At 41.2% G+C, this 13,797-nt stretch overlaps 1 pseudogene across 1 annotated transcript; it reads right to left on the minus strand.

The window, feature by feature from the left end:
• Positions 1-1,569: 1,569 nt before the first annotated feature.
• LOC145511640 (FERM domain-containing protein 4B pseudogene) lies at positions 1,570-6,335 on the minus strand (annotated as a pseudogene). Its single transcript, XR_014058019.1, has one exon. The product of XR_014058019.1 is annotated as an FERM domain-containing protein 4B pseudogene (transcript).
• Positions 6,336-13,797: the final 7,462 nt, after the last annotated feature.

A 13,797-nucleotide genomic window follows, 5' to 3' on the forward strand; every position in this document is an offset into this window, starting at 1 on the left:
GGAGAAAATAATAGCAAATGAAGCAACAGACAAACAATTAATCTCAAAAATATACAAGCAACTTCTGCAGCTGAATTCCAGAAAAATAAACGACCCAATCAAAAAATGGGCCAAAGAACTAAACAGACATTTCTCCAAAGAAGACATACAGATGGCTAACAAACACATGAAAAGATGCTCAACATCACTCATTATAAGAGAAATGCAAATCAAAACCACAATGAGGTATCATTTCACGCCTGTCAGAATGGCTGCTATCCAAAAGTCTACAAGCAATAAATGCTGGAGAGGGTGTGGAGAAAAGGGAACCCTCTTACACTGTTGGTGGGAATGCAAACTAGTACAGCCACTATGGAGAACAGTGTGGAGATTCCTTAAAAAACTGGGAATAGAACTGCCATATGACCCAGCAATCCCACTGCTGGGCATATACACCGAGGAAACCAGAATTGAAAGAGACGCGTGTACCCCAATGTTCATCGCAGCACTGTTTACAATAGCCAGGACATGGAAGCAACCTAGATGTCCATCAGCAGACGAATGGATAAGGAAGCTGTGGCACATATACACAATGGAATATTACTCAGCCATTAAAAAAATACATTTGAATCGGTTCTACTGAGATGGATGAAACTGGAGCCCATTATACAGAGTGAAGTAAGCCAGAAAGAAAAACAACAATACAGTATACTGATGCATATATATGGAATTTGAAAGATTGTAACGATAACCCTATATGCGAGACAGAATAAGAGACACAGATGCATGGAACAATTTTATGGACTCTGAGGGAGAAGGTGAGGGTGGGACGTTCTGGGAGAATAGCATTGAAACATGTATATTATCATATGTGAAACAGAACACCATTCCATGTTCGATGCATGAGACAAGGGCTCAGGGCCGGGGCAATGGGATGACCCAGAGGGATGGGATGGGGAGGGAGGTGGGTGGGGGGTCCAGGAAGGGGAACACATGTAAACCCATGGCTGATTCATGTCAATGTATGGCAAAAACTATTACAATAGTGTAAAGTAATTAGCCCCCAACTAAAATAAATAAATTTATAAAATTAAAAAAAATAAAATAAAATAAAAATAAAATGCAAAAAAATAAAAAAATAAAAATAAATAAAATGTAACTCATAAGATTCTGGTGAAAATTTAATGAGATTATACATGTAATAAGGCAAAAACAGCTCCAAGCACATGTAGACATCCAATAAATGTTATTTTCAAAGGAAATACAGGTGAATAATTTTACATCTTTAGATGAGGAAAGCCTTTCCATGTATGGTGCAAAACCAGAAACCATAAATGAAAATATTAATATGAATAGTGTTTTATTAACTCAAATTATTAATATAAATGCTAATTATGAAAATATAATTAATTATGCTTTATTTTTATAAAACATAAAGCTTTTTTAATAACAAAAATACTTCAGTCAAGGCTATAACAAAACACTTAGAGTAAAATACTTGCAACATATGTACCAGGGAAAGGTAAATAGGCAGAGAACATCAATTTTCTTATAAATCAGCACAAAACAGAAAGAAAAGTGGGTAAAGGATTTATTTATTTTTTTTTTTTTTTCAGTTTAACAAATCACCTTTATGTATATATTACATGCTTTGGAATATAGATAGAAAATGTCCCCAAAAAGTTGTTCAGAAACTTCTCTATTCACAATATAAACAAGAAACTTGTATAAAAGAGAGGGAAGGAGCACCTTCTGTGGAATTCTGAAGCAGAGTAAAGATGACGAAAAAGATCCATCTAGAATATGGAAATATTTGCTTAAAAAAAAAAACAAAAAACGAAAACTCCAAAACATCCCACAATAAAGCATAGCGAACTAGTTCTTCCAAGGAAAGTATGAGGTAGTTTTAGCCTCATAATTAAATCTACTGCAGCTTGGAGGGTTTTCGTTTTTGTTTTTAATGAATAATCTTGCTTTTGTCACTTGGTGACTTAGAACTACCTGGGGAATCCAGACAATATGCTTGTTTTTCAAATGTACACAATTTTAAGGCACGTGATTCATAGAAAATGATGTAGGCTTTGTGTCTTTCTTTTCGTTGTTGCTGTTTTTCTTTATATTATGTTAGGTTCTTTCTGTATCACCTTAAAATACTTTTCCAAACTCTTGGTTATAAAAACTTTCCATATCAGGTCTGTCATTGCAATGACAGCCATGTTGGAGAGTTACCAGCCTGAAGAAGATAGCTCATGCCGTTGGCATAGAAAGGAAAAAAGGAACTCAATGATATTGTACCTTAGAAAATTCTCCAAGCAGAGTTTGTCAGTTACTCAATGGGTTGCTTCATTTTCCCCAATCTGCTACCATAGTTATATTACAGGACAATATGGCCATAAGTCTTTCCAGAACCCATTTTGTGGTGCTTATGAAAACCATTACTCTTGATAACGGCCTAAAAACATTTATACTCATTCAGAACTTCATGAAAATCCAGCTTCTCTTCAAGTAATTTGTCAACACTGTCTGAATTGTTCATGTCTGGGTAGACATAGTATGTAATTCTTCGCCAGCTCACAAATTCAAACTTTCCGATGGTGAGCAGTGACTAAAGAGCTTCCAGCTTCCCTTCTCTCATCATCCTGAATTGTGCTCTGAATTTTCCCTGTCCTTCTTTCCTTTGGGAGACCCTGAATGCATTTTTCACAGTTTTGAGGTCTGCCTTCAACCACTTTTAATCCCTTACAAAGTGCTTGCTCTTGGTAAAGGCCAAGTCCTCCTCGGCAAAGGTTCACACGTGGTCTTGACCTTGCTCCGTTAGGTGAGCATCTAGACTTGGAAAGGCGGGATGTCATTCAAGGGCTTTGTGCGGCTTAGTGTGTGATTCACTTCCGGGGCCAACGGAGTCCTCCTTTCCACCTCGGAGGCCTTCAGGTTTCTAAAGCCTACGGCCTTCCAGGAAGACAAACACATTTTGCAAGGCACACTAGTGTGAGAACGCAGTGCTTGGTCAGGAGGCCCACCCGCAGTTCAGACTAATGTTCCGGGCTTGGAGTCTTCGTGCCAGAAGAGCCTCTGCTCACTACTCTCCGGGCTGTCTTCCAGCCGGTTTCCATCTGTACCGTCCAGTTGACCGGTCTCTGTGTACGGTCTGCCTGGAGAGGGTAAAGGATTATAGATGTTGCTATAGCAGCTGGTGTAGGAAGAATGTGCCGGGATCTCGTATTCGGATAGCCCTAAGGTTATCTGGGTCCTCCAGTTCCCAGAAGCATTTGTGGAAGACACTGAGGAGTAGGAAGACGCACGGCTGCTCGGAGAACAGGGGACCTGCAGCCCGGCAAAGCCCAGGCTTCTCTGTGAGCCCCTGTCTGAGTCAAAGCTAGTCTGTGCGCTGTGGCCCTGCTCCTTCTGCCCAGAGGCCCGCTGGTACCAGCCTCGCAGGTGCTCTGCCACTAAGGCCTTGTGGATGTTTTTGGTGATGTGCTCTGACTTGGCGGCAGCCTTCCGCGGCAGCCGGAGTGTGGCGTACGGGTTATGGGGCACCCGGTCGACCTCGTCCTCATGAAACGACCTGCTGCAGTCTCTTGGGCGGTCGTATCCGTAGTGGGCGGACGACCGGTAGGAAGGATTCACACTGTACTGTCCCTCCGTGTCGTTCTCGTAGACGTAGCCGCCGGCGTAATAGAGGTCACACTCCGCGTAGGGTGTGTACCCGGCAATGTAGTAGCTGGAAGGAGGCTGCTCGTGACTCTTGGAGTAGACGCCATTCCTCAGACTATCCTTGTGTGCTAGGTTGGGCATGCTTCCCGAATTGGAAGTCGAGACATTCTGTTTCTTGGACCTTCTGCGACCCCGGGAGCGAGTGTCCAGCGTCTGGGTGGTGTAATAGGGGCCGGCCACGGGCGTGGTGCAGTAATACTCCGTGCTCGACTGGCTAGTGTAGGAAGATCCGTCATCCAGGATTTCAGTGCTGCTGCTTCTTTGGGATTTGGAGAGGGCGAAAAATGGCTTTTCGTGGTCCATCTCGGAAAGCAGGTGAGACTGAGACTCGAGGCTTCCACTCCGCTGGCGGCAGTGCTGAGATGAAGGCTCAGGTTCCAAATGGCTGCTACTGTAGGCGTTCCGGGTGAGAACGGGGGTGGTGGGCATGCTTCGTCCTCCCTGGGGCCGCCTCTCCAGAGTTTTGTAAGGACTGCTGTGTGTAGACAGCATTTCTCTGGACTGTCTGGTATCCACAAACTGTTCATTGATGGATGACTTTCTGAAATGGATCCTCTCAATACCGAGAGACTTGGGAGGAAGAATTCTTGGAGAATGAGGTACTGAACTTGATCGCTGCCCAGCAAGAGTGAAGGTATCGTTGGGATCATCATAGGTGGTAGTGTCAGACAAGGAGCTACTTTCTGATGGGATGATGTCTTCTGGTAAGATAACTGTTGCTTTCTGGCTGGGTTTCTTTCCACATCTAATGCGGTACTCATTTATAGCATTTTCAATCTCCTGAAGCTTTTTCACTGCATCCGTGTAATCTTGCTTTCGTTTTTTCTTCACGGTTTTGCAAAGGTCGGGCTCATTGGCAAGCTTCTTCGCAGCCTCAACCAGCTTTTGCTGTATTAGGAAATTGCTCTCCAGTTCTTGCAAAGCAGGATCCTCTTCACTTGGCAGCAAGTTGTCATCTAATTTGAACGCGGTACCTATACGCCTTCTGACCTGAGGAGGTTTCTCACCTACGTTCAGAGGATACTCCTTGGGCATTTTGCCTGTGAGCTCAGCCTCCCGCAAACAGATCTTCTTAAGCTCTTCAACTTTCTTCAGGAGCTTTTCTTGCAACAGTTTTTCCTTCTTCTTGAGTTCAAGGATCTTCTCTCTCTTTTGCTCCTCACTGACTTCTGAGTCTTGAGAACCTGAGGAAATTAAACTGCCGTTGCTTGCCATAATGAACTGGCTTTTCGCCTCAAGTGTCACCAGTTTGGAGACCCTTGGTGCTCCTGTCTCCGTCAAGTCCATCGCGATATCGTCTAAACTCCTGGCTGAAGGGATTTTTGCTTTGCTTTGCTTCCGGTCCAAGTAAAACTGATGCTGACTAATGGCCATTACCCAGATGGACTTGATGAGAGAGGAGTTCGCATACCACGTTTGTACAAAGAGGCCACTCTGCCCAAAGGTTCTTCTGGATACTGAAATCCTCCGTGGATCGTGAACTTCAACAGCAAACTTTTTCTCACGGAAATATAAGTTCTCCAGCTGTTTCCATTGGAATAATTTGCGAGGTTTCACCTTATCTTGCAAATCATACTGGCCAATTCCTTTATAGCTGACTCCAAGCCACCAAGGAAGTCCTTGTTTATCCTTTACTGCATAATAATGGACTCCATAGGTTGGCAGAGCTTCTACTATTTTCATATACTGAACGACAGCTTGACCCCGAGTCAGACCTTTGATTTTCAAATAATGTTCAATTACTCTGTCCTCACAGTAAGCAAGGGAGGGATGCTCCTGCAGAGTTTTGGTTGGAAAAGCTGGAAGTGTCTTTAAATCGTTCCTGGCATTTTCATCACAGGGGCCTTTCGCTGAGGTGGCTGGCGCTAGATCAAGAGGACCAGAGGCTGTCTGGCTGGTTCTCAGGACTCCAGGTTCAAGCGGGTAAAGGATTTAAATAGGCATCAAAAAATAGGACCAATAAACATATGAATAGATGTTCAGTCTCACTAGTAATTAAAGAAATATAAATAAAATAACAGCGGCTATAATTTAAAAGATGAGCAAAACACAGCATTTTGTGTTTCAGCAATAGGCTTCTCTCATACATGTCTGATAAGTACACTGGTTGAATCTTTTTGAAAAATTGTTTGGTGATATCTATCAAAATTTAAAGAACTTTTCTTTGGTTTATATTTATTTTCTGGATATGCTATATAGGTGTTATTTTCACGATCAGACCAAACAAACCTATTTTTTAGCAAAGTTAAAATACAGTTGACTTTTGAACACCACAGTGGTTAGGGGCGCTGACCCCCACACAGTTAAAAATCCATGTTATAACTTACAGTCAGCCCTCTGTATTCACAGTTCCGTATACACAGATTCAATTAACTATGGATTGTGTAGTACTGTAGTTCAGTTCAGTTCAGTCACTCAGTCGTGTCCGTCTCTTTGAGACCCCATGAATCACAGCACGCCAGGCTTTCCTGTCCATCACCAACTCCCGGAGTTTACCCAAACTCATGTCTATCGAGTCGATGATGCCATCCAGCCATCTCATCTTCTGTTGTCCCCTTCTCCTCCTGCCCCCAATCCTTCCCAGCATCAAGGTCTTTTCCAATGAGTCAATTCTTCGCATGAGGTGGCCAAAGTATTGGAGTTTCAGCTTCTACATCAGTCCTTCCAATGAACACTCAGGACTGGTCTCCTTTAGGATGGACTGGTTGGATCTTCTTGCAGTCCAAGGGACTTTCAAGAGTCTTCTCCAACACCACAGTTCAAAAGCATCAATTCTTTGGCACTCAGCTTTCTTCACAGTCCAACTCTCACATCCATACATGACCACTGGAAAAACCATAGCCTTGACTAGATGGACCTTTTTTGGCAAAGTAATATCTCTGTTTTTTAATATGCTATCTAGGTTGGTCATAACTTTCCTTCCAAGGAGTAAGCATCTTTTAATGTCATGGCTGCAATCACCATCTACAGTTATTTTGGAGTCCCCCCAAAATAAAGTGTGACACTGTTTCCACTGTTTGCCCATCTATTTCCCATGAAGTGATGGGACCAGATGCCATGATCTTAGTTTTCTGAATGTTGAGCTTTAAGCCAACTTTTTCACTCTCCTCTCTCACTTTCATCAAGAGGCTTTTTACTGTAATATACACACAAAAAAAGTCCACATATAACTGAACCTAACCATCTCAAACCCATGTTGTTTAAGAGTCAACTGTAGTTTCTTCCCTTCCTCTCAGGATTGTTATGAGAATGAAATTACAGTTTCTTCCAGATAAGATCGTAGACAGCCTTACAGAGAATAGTCATAGCAGTAATGACTACTGACATCCATGTAGTACCTCAGGGATTGCAAAGTACTGCCACTTACCATAATTCTCATAACATCTGGACATAAAGAAAGATGGAATCACCACTGCTCCATCATGAATGGTTATGAGGCTTGAGGCACTTTTTATCCCCAAGTGGCATCAAGCATTGCCCCACTGACTGTTAAAAAGTGAAAACAGTCAAAATCCAGGGTCCTGGACTATCATCTCTACTGGCCATCCCTTAAGAGGTGCTCAACTGTCAGCAAATTAGTACCTACATAGCATTCTTGGCCCTTTTACCTATGATTCCTTTGCCTACTGTAATACATTACATAAAAGAAAGTGCTTGACATCTGTTCAATATTAAAGAGACCATTTCCTCATTGTAAGTTTGTGAAATTAGACTTTTTTTTCCAGCTCCTTATCAGATCCATCCATGAAATATGAGAATTGCCCCTTCTCCCCATAAGGGCTAAATATTACACTTTTCTCCCCATCAGTTCAGTTCAGTCTCTCCATCATGTCGGACTCTTTGCAACACCATGGACTGCAGCACGCCAGGCTCCCCTGTCTATCAACAACTCCCAGAGCTTACTCAAACTTATGTACATAGAGTCGGTGATGTCATCCAACCATCTCATTCTCTGTCATCCCCTTCTCCTCCTGCCTTTAATCTTTCCCAGCATTAGGGTCTTTTCCAATGAGTCAACTCTTCGCATGAGGTGGCCAAAGTATTGGAGTTTCAGCTTCAACATCAGTCCTTCCAATTAACACCCAGGACTGATCTCCTTTAGGATGGACTGGTTGGATCTCCTTGCAGTCCAAGGGACTCTCAAGAGTCTTCTCCAACACCACACTTCAAAAGCATCAATTCTTCAGCGCTCAGCTTTCTTCACTGTCCAACTCTTACATTCATACATGACCACTGGAAAAACCATAGCCTTGACTAGACGGACCTTTGTTGGCAAAGTAATGTCTCTGCTTTTAAATATGCTATCTAGATTGGTGATAACCTTCCTTCCAAGGAGTAAGCATCTTTTAATTTCATGGCTGCAATCTCCATCAGCAGTGATTTTGGAGCCCAAAAAAATAAAGTGTGACACTGTTTTCACTGTTTCCCCATCCATTTCCCATGAAGTGATGGGACCAGATGCCATGATCTTAGTTTTCTGAACGTTGAGCTTTAAGCCAACTTTTTCACTCTCCTCTTTCATCAAGAGGATCTTTAGTACCCAATATGATTATCCTCTTTCCCTTGAACAACATATTTTAAGAAAGAATCAGAGAAAAAAAATCAACAAGACTTCTGAAACTTTCACCATAGTATAAATGGTGCTGACAGCTACAGCATTTCATAACCATAATGGAATCAAAGGGTAAAGTAATAAGGCCACTATAAGTAGAATTTCACAGTATTCAAATATTAGAAAAATATTAAGGCAAGAGGCTCTTTCTGACAACACGTTAATAATGGTGGGGCCAATTAACGTATGTCCAGAGGAACTGGGCCCAAGGTTAATCAGATTTAGGCATTTTAACTCTGTTTATCAGTATGTCCTGGAGGTTAGGAAATTTTTTCTGAATACATTCTAAACTTCAATGTGGTACCTTAAACCTCATTAGCAATTGTTTGACTATCAATAGCTGAAATGAGCGTTACGTTTATCTACAATGTTCTAGAAAACCTTAAGAGACTTAGAACTGTTTCAGAGGCTTAGAAAAGAAAATGCCAGGTGGCCAAGATGGTAGAGTAGGAAGAGCCTGAGTTCAGCTCCTCCCACAGGCAAACCAAAATTACAACCATTCCAGAGCAACCATCTATGAAAACAACCTGAAGATCAGCAGTAAAGGTTTTCTACAAAAAAAAAAAAAAGTTTTCTACAACTAAAGATATAAAAGGCAGAGGAACCAGAGATCAAACTGCCAACATCCACTGGATCATCAAAAAAGCAAGAGAGTTCCAGAAAAACACCTACTTCGGCTTTACTGACTACACCAAAGCCTTTGACTGTGTGGATCACAACAAACTGTGGAAAATTCTTAAAGAAATGGGAATACCAGACCACCTGACCTGCCTCCTGAGAAATGTGTATGCAGGTCAGGACGCAACAGTTAGAACTGGACATGGAACAACAGACTGGTTCCAGATTAGGAAAGGAGTACGTCAAGGCTGTATATTGTCACCCTGCTTATCTAACTTATATGCAGAGTACATCATGAGAAACAATGGGCTGGATGAAGCACAAGGTGGAATCAAGATTGCCAGGAGAAACATCAATAACCTCAGATATGCAGATGACACCACCATTATGGCAGAAAGTGAAGAAGAACTAAAGAGCCTCTTGATGAAAGTGAGAGAGGAGAGTGAAAAAAAATTGCCTTAAAGCTCAACATTCAGAAAACTAAGATCATGGCATCTGGTCCCATACTTCATGGCAAATAGATGGGGAAAGAATGGAAACAGTGACAGAATTTATTTTCTTAGGTTCCAAAATCACTGCAGATGGTGATTGCAGCCATGATATTAAAAGACGCTTACTCCTTGGAAGAGAAGTTATGACCAACCTAGACAGCATATTAAAAAGTAGAGACATTATTTTGCTGACAAAGGTCCATCTAGTCAAAGCTATGGTTTTTCCAGTAGTCGTGTTTGGATGTGAGAGTTGGAGTATAAAGAAAGCTGAGTGTCAAAGAATTGATGCTTTTGAACTATGGTGTTGGAGAAGACTCTTGAGAGTCCCTTGGACTGCAAGGAGATCCAACCAGTCCATCCTCAAGGAAATCAGTCCTGAATATTCATTGGAAGGACTGATGACACCTGATGTGAAGAACTGACTCACTGGAAAAGACCCTGATGCTGGGAAAGATTGAAGGCAGGAGCAGAAGGGGACAACAGAGGATGAGATGGTTGGATGGCATCACTGACTATGCACATGAGTTTGAGTAAGCCCCAGGAGTTGTTGATGGACAGGGAAGCCTGGCATGCTGCAGTCCATGGGATTGCAGGGAGTCCGACACAACTGAGTGACTGAACTGAACTGAAAGATATAAAGGAACCACAGTTGAGACAGGTAGGAGGGGCAGAGATACAGCAGTCAAGACTTGCACTGCTAGGTAGGTGACCCACAAATGGGAAGATAATCACAATGGAAAATGCTCTCCCCAAGGAGCAAGTGGTTTGAGCCCAACATCAGGCTCCCCAACCTAAAGATCCTGCACCAGGAAGATAAGCCACTAGAATGGCTGGGTCTGCATACAGGAGAGCCACAGACTCTCTCACAGAAACACAGACTCAGCTCTTAAGGGCATAAGCACAATTTTACATGCTCTTAGTCCCAGGACAAAGACAGTAATTTGTAAGGAGCCTGGTTCAGATCCACCTGCTGACCTTGGAGAGCCTCTCAGAGAGGCAGAAGGCGACTGTGACACGCCTGGGGACACAGACACTGGCAGCATCCATCTGAGGGAGCTTATTCTACCATAAGGATATGGGTGCTGACAAGGGCCAATGTGGATTCTTCCTTCTAGCCTATTCATGCTGGAGGATTACCCATCAACCAATAGGCAGCACCAGGCCTAGCACCCCTCAGGCCACACAGCCAGCCATGCAGGGACATGCCCAACCCACCAGTGGCCTGGCAGCCACCACATGAGGCAGGTCCTGGCAGTCAACTGGGTTGGGGGTTAGCCCTGCCTACCAATGCTCCCACAGAATTCATCCCTGCCACAACAAAACAGCTCATTCAGCCCACAAAACAGACACCCCTAGAACATATAACTCTGTTGACCAGAGGGAGTGTGTTGCTGGGCCCCATAGGATGTTTTGTACAGAATGCCATCTCTCTAGTGATCAGAAAATATAACCGACCTACAAAATACATAGGAATAAATGGAGAGAGATACAAAGAATAAACTATCATCAGTGGTGTGAGAGAGAGGGGAGAGTGGCAATATAGGAATGGCAGTTAAGAGATACAAACTATTGTTAGGGGCTTCCCTGGTATCTCAGACAGTAAAGAATCTGCCTGCGATGCAGGAGACTCGAGTTCAATCCCTGGGTCAGGAAGATCTACTGGAGAAGGAAATGGCAATCACTCCAGTATTCTTGCATGGTGAATTCCATGGACAGAGGAGCCTGGCAGGCTACAGTCCATGGGATCACGAAGAATCGGACACAACTTGAGTGACTAACACTTTCAGTTTTTCACTAAGAGATACAAACTACTTTTATGTATAAAATAAATAAGCTACAAGGATATATTGCAAAGCATAAGAAATACAGCCCATATTTTATGATAACTAAATAAAGAATTAAAAGAAATAAACACAGAGAATCAGGCAAAATGAAGAAACAGAGATCTATATTGCAAAAGGAGAAATAAAACAAAACCACAAAAGAACTAAGTGAAATGAAGATAAGCAATCTACCCAGTTAAGAGTTCAAGGTAATGATCATAAGTATGCTCAATGAACTCAGAAAAATGGATGAACACAGTGAGATTTTTAACAAAGAATTAGAAAATATAAAGAACAATAGTGATGAAGAATACAATGACTGAAAAATATATTAGGAAGAATCAACAATAGACTAAATGAGGAAATTCCCTGGTGGTCCATTGGTTAGAATTCCAAGCTTCCACTGCAGGGGGCCTGGGTTTGATCCCTGGTCAGGGAACTTAAGATCCCACAAGCCACGTGGCCAAAACAAACAAACAGACTAAATGATACAGAGGAACAAATCAGTGAATTAGCAGACAGAGTAGTGGAAATCACTCAAGCTGAGCAGAAAGAATAAAAATGATTTTTCTAAATAAGGACAGACTTCTGGGACAATATGAAATATACTAATATTTACACTATAGAGGTCCCAGAAGGAAAAGAAAGAGAGAAAAGGGCAGAGAATGAATTTAAAGATGATAGATAAAACCTTTCCTAACTTGGAAACAGACAATCAGGTCCAGAAAGCACAGAGAGTCCCAAACAAGATCAACCCAAAGAGCCACATCAAGATACATCATAATTAAAATGGAAAAATTAAAAATAAAGAATCTTCAAAGCACCAAAAGAAAAGAAACCAGTCCTGCATGAAGGAACTACCATAATCCCATCAGCTGAATCTTTAGCAGAAATTCTGCAGGCCAGAAAGCAGTGGTTGAATATACTTAGAGTAATGAAAGAAAAAAAAAGCTTACAGCCAAGAATACTCTACTCAGCAAGGCTATCATTCAGATTTGAAGGAGAGATAAAGAATCTTATAGACAAGCTAAAGCTAAAAGAATTAAGCACCATTAAACTGGCTTTACAGGAAAGGTTAAAGGTACTTCTCCAAGCAGAAAGCAAATGATCACAACTAGAAATATGAAAATTAAAAAAGAAAATAATCTCACTGATAAAGGCAAATATATAGTCAAGATAGTAGGTCAACCACTTATAAAGCTAGTAAGAAAGTTAAAACACAAAAGTAGTAAACTCATCTAGATCCATAATATCCACATACAATTCATACACACACACACTTATATATATATATATGTTGCTATATATGAACCTTATGATAACCAAAAACCAAAACCCTATAATAGATACACACACACACACACACTAGAGAAAGGAATCCAAAAATAACACTAAAAATAGTCAACAAATTACACGAAAAGAAAGCAAAAAAAGAAGAAAAGAACAAAGAACTCCCTAAACAACCTGAAAACAATTAACAAAATGGCAATAAGTACATACTTATCAATAATTACTTTAAACATAGTGGACTAAATGCTCCAGTCAAAAAAGACAGAGTGACTGAATGGATTAAAAAAATAAGGCCTATATGTATACCAGTTACAAGAGACTCACTTCAGATCTAAAGACACAGGCACAGGCTGAAAGCAGGAGGATGGAAAAAAATATTCCATGCAAATGGAAATGAAAAGAAAGCTAGGACACTAATATTTACATCAAACAAAACAGATTCTAAAACAAAGACTGGGCACTTCCCTGGAGGTCCAGTAGTTAGGATGCCACACTTTCACTACAGGGGTGCAGGTTCGATCGCTGGTCTCCCTGGTCAGGGAGCTAAGATCCCATCCGCCACGAAGCACAGCCAAAACAAACAAACAAACAAAGACTAACGAGACAAAGGAGGATACTACATAATGATCAAGGGATCAATCCAACAAGAAGTTATAACAATTATAAATACATATGCACCCAACACAGGGGCATCTAAATACATAAATATTAGCAGGACTTCAACACCCCCACTGATATTAATGAACAGATAATCAAGACAAAAAGTATTAAGGAAACACTGGCCTTAAATGACACATTAGATCAAATGGATATATATTTGGAATGTACATATACATTTCAGTCAAAAGCAGCAGAATACATATTCTTTTTTCTTGGAGCATATTCTCCAGAATATGCTAGGCCACAAAACAAACCTCAGTACATTTAAGAAATTTAAATCATATCAAGCATCTTTTCCAACCACAATGCTATAAAACTAGAAATCAACTATAAGATAAACAGAGCAAAAAACACAAACACATAGAGGCTAAACAATGTTACTAAACAACAAATAGGTCACTGAAAAATTCAAGAGGAAATGAAAAAATACCTGGAGACAAGTGAATGGAAACACAATGATCCAAAATCTATGGGACATAGCAAAAGCACTCTGAGAGACCTTTACAGCAGTACAAGCCTATCTTAGGAAACAAGAATAGTCTCAAATAAACAATCTAACCTTTCACCCAAAAGGAACTAGAGAGAGAACAACAAACAAAACCTAAAA

This window comes from Giraffa tippelskirchi, chromosome 1, assembly GCF_054371585.1.
Source record: "Giraffa tippelskirchi isolate mGirTip1 chromosome 1, T2T-mGirTip1v1.2.pri, whole genome shotgun sequence".
NCBI classification, from domain to species: domain Eukaryota; kingdom Metazoa; phylum Chordata; class Mammalia; order Artiodactyla; family Giraffidae; genus Giraffa; species Giraffa tippelskirchi.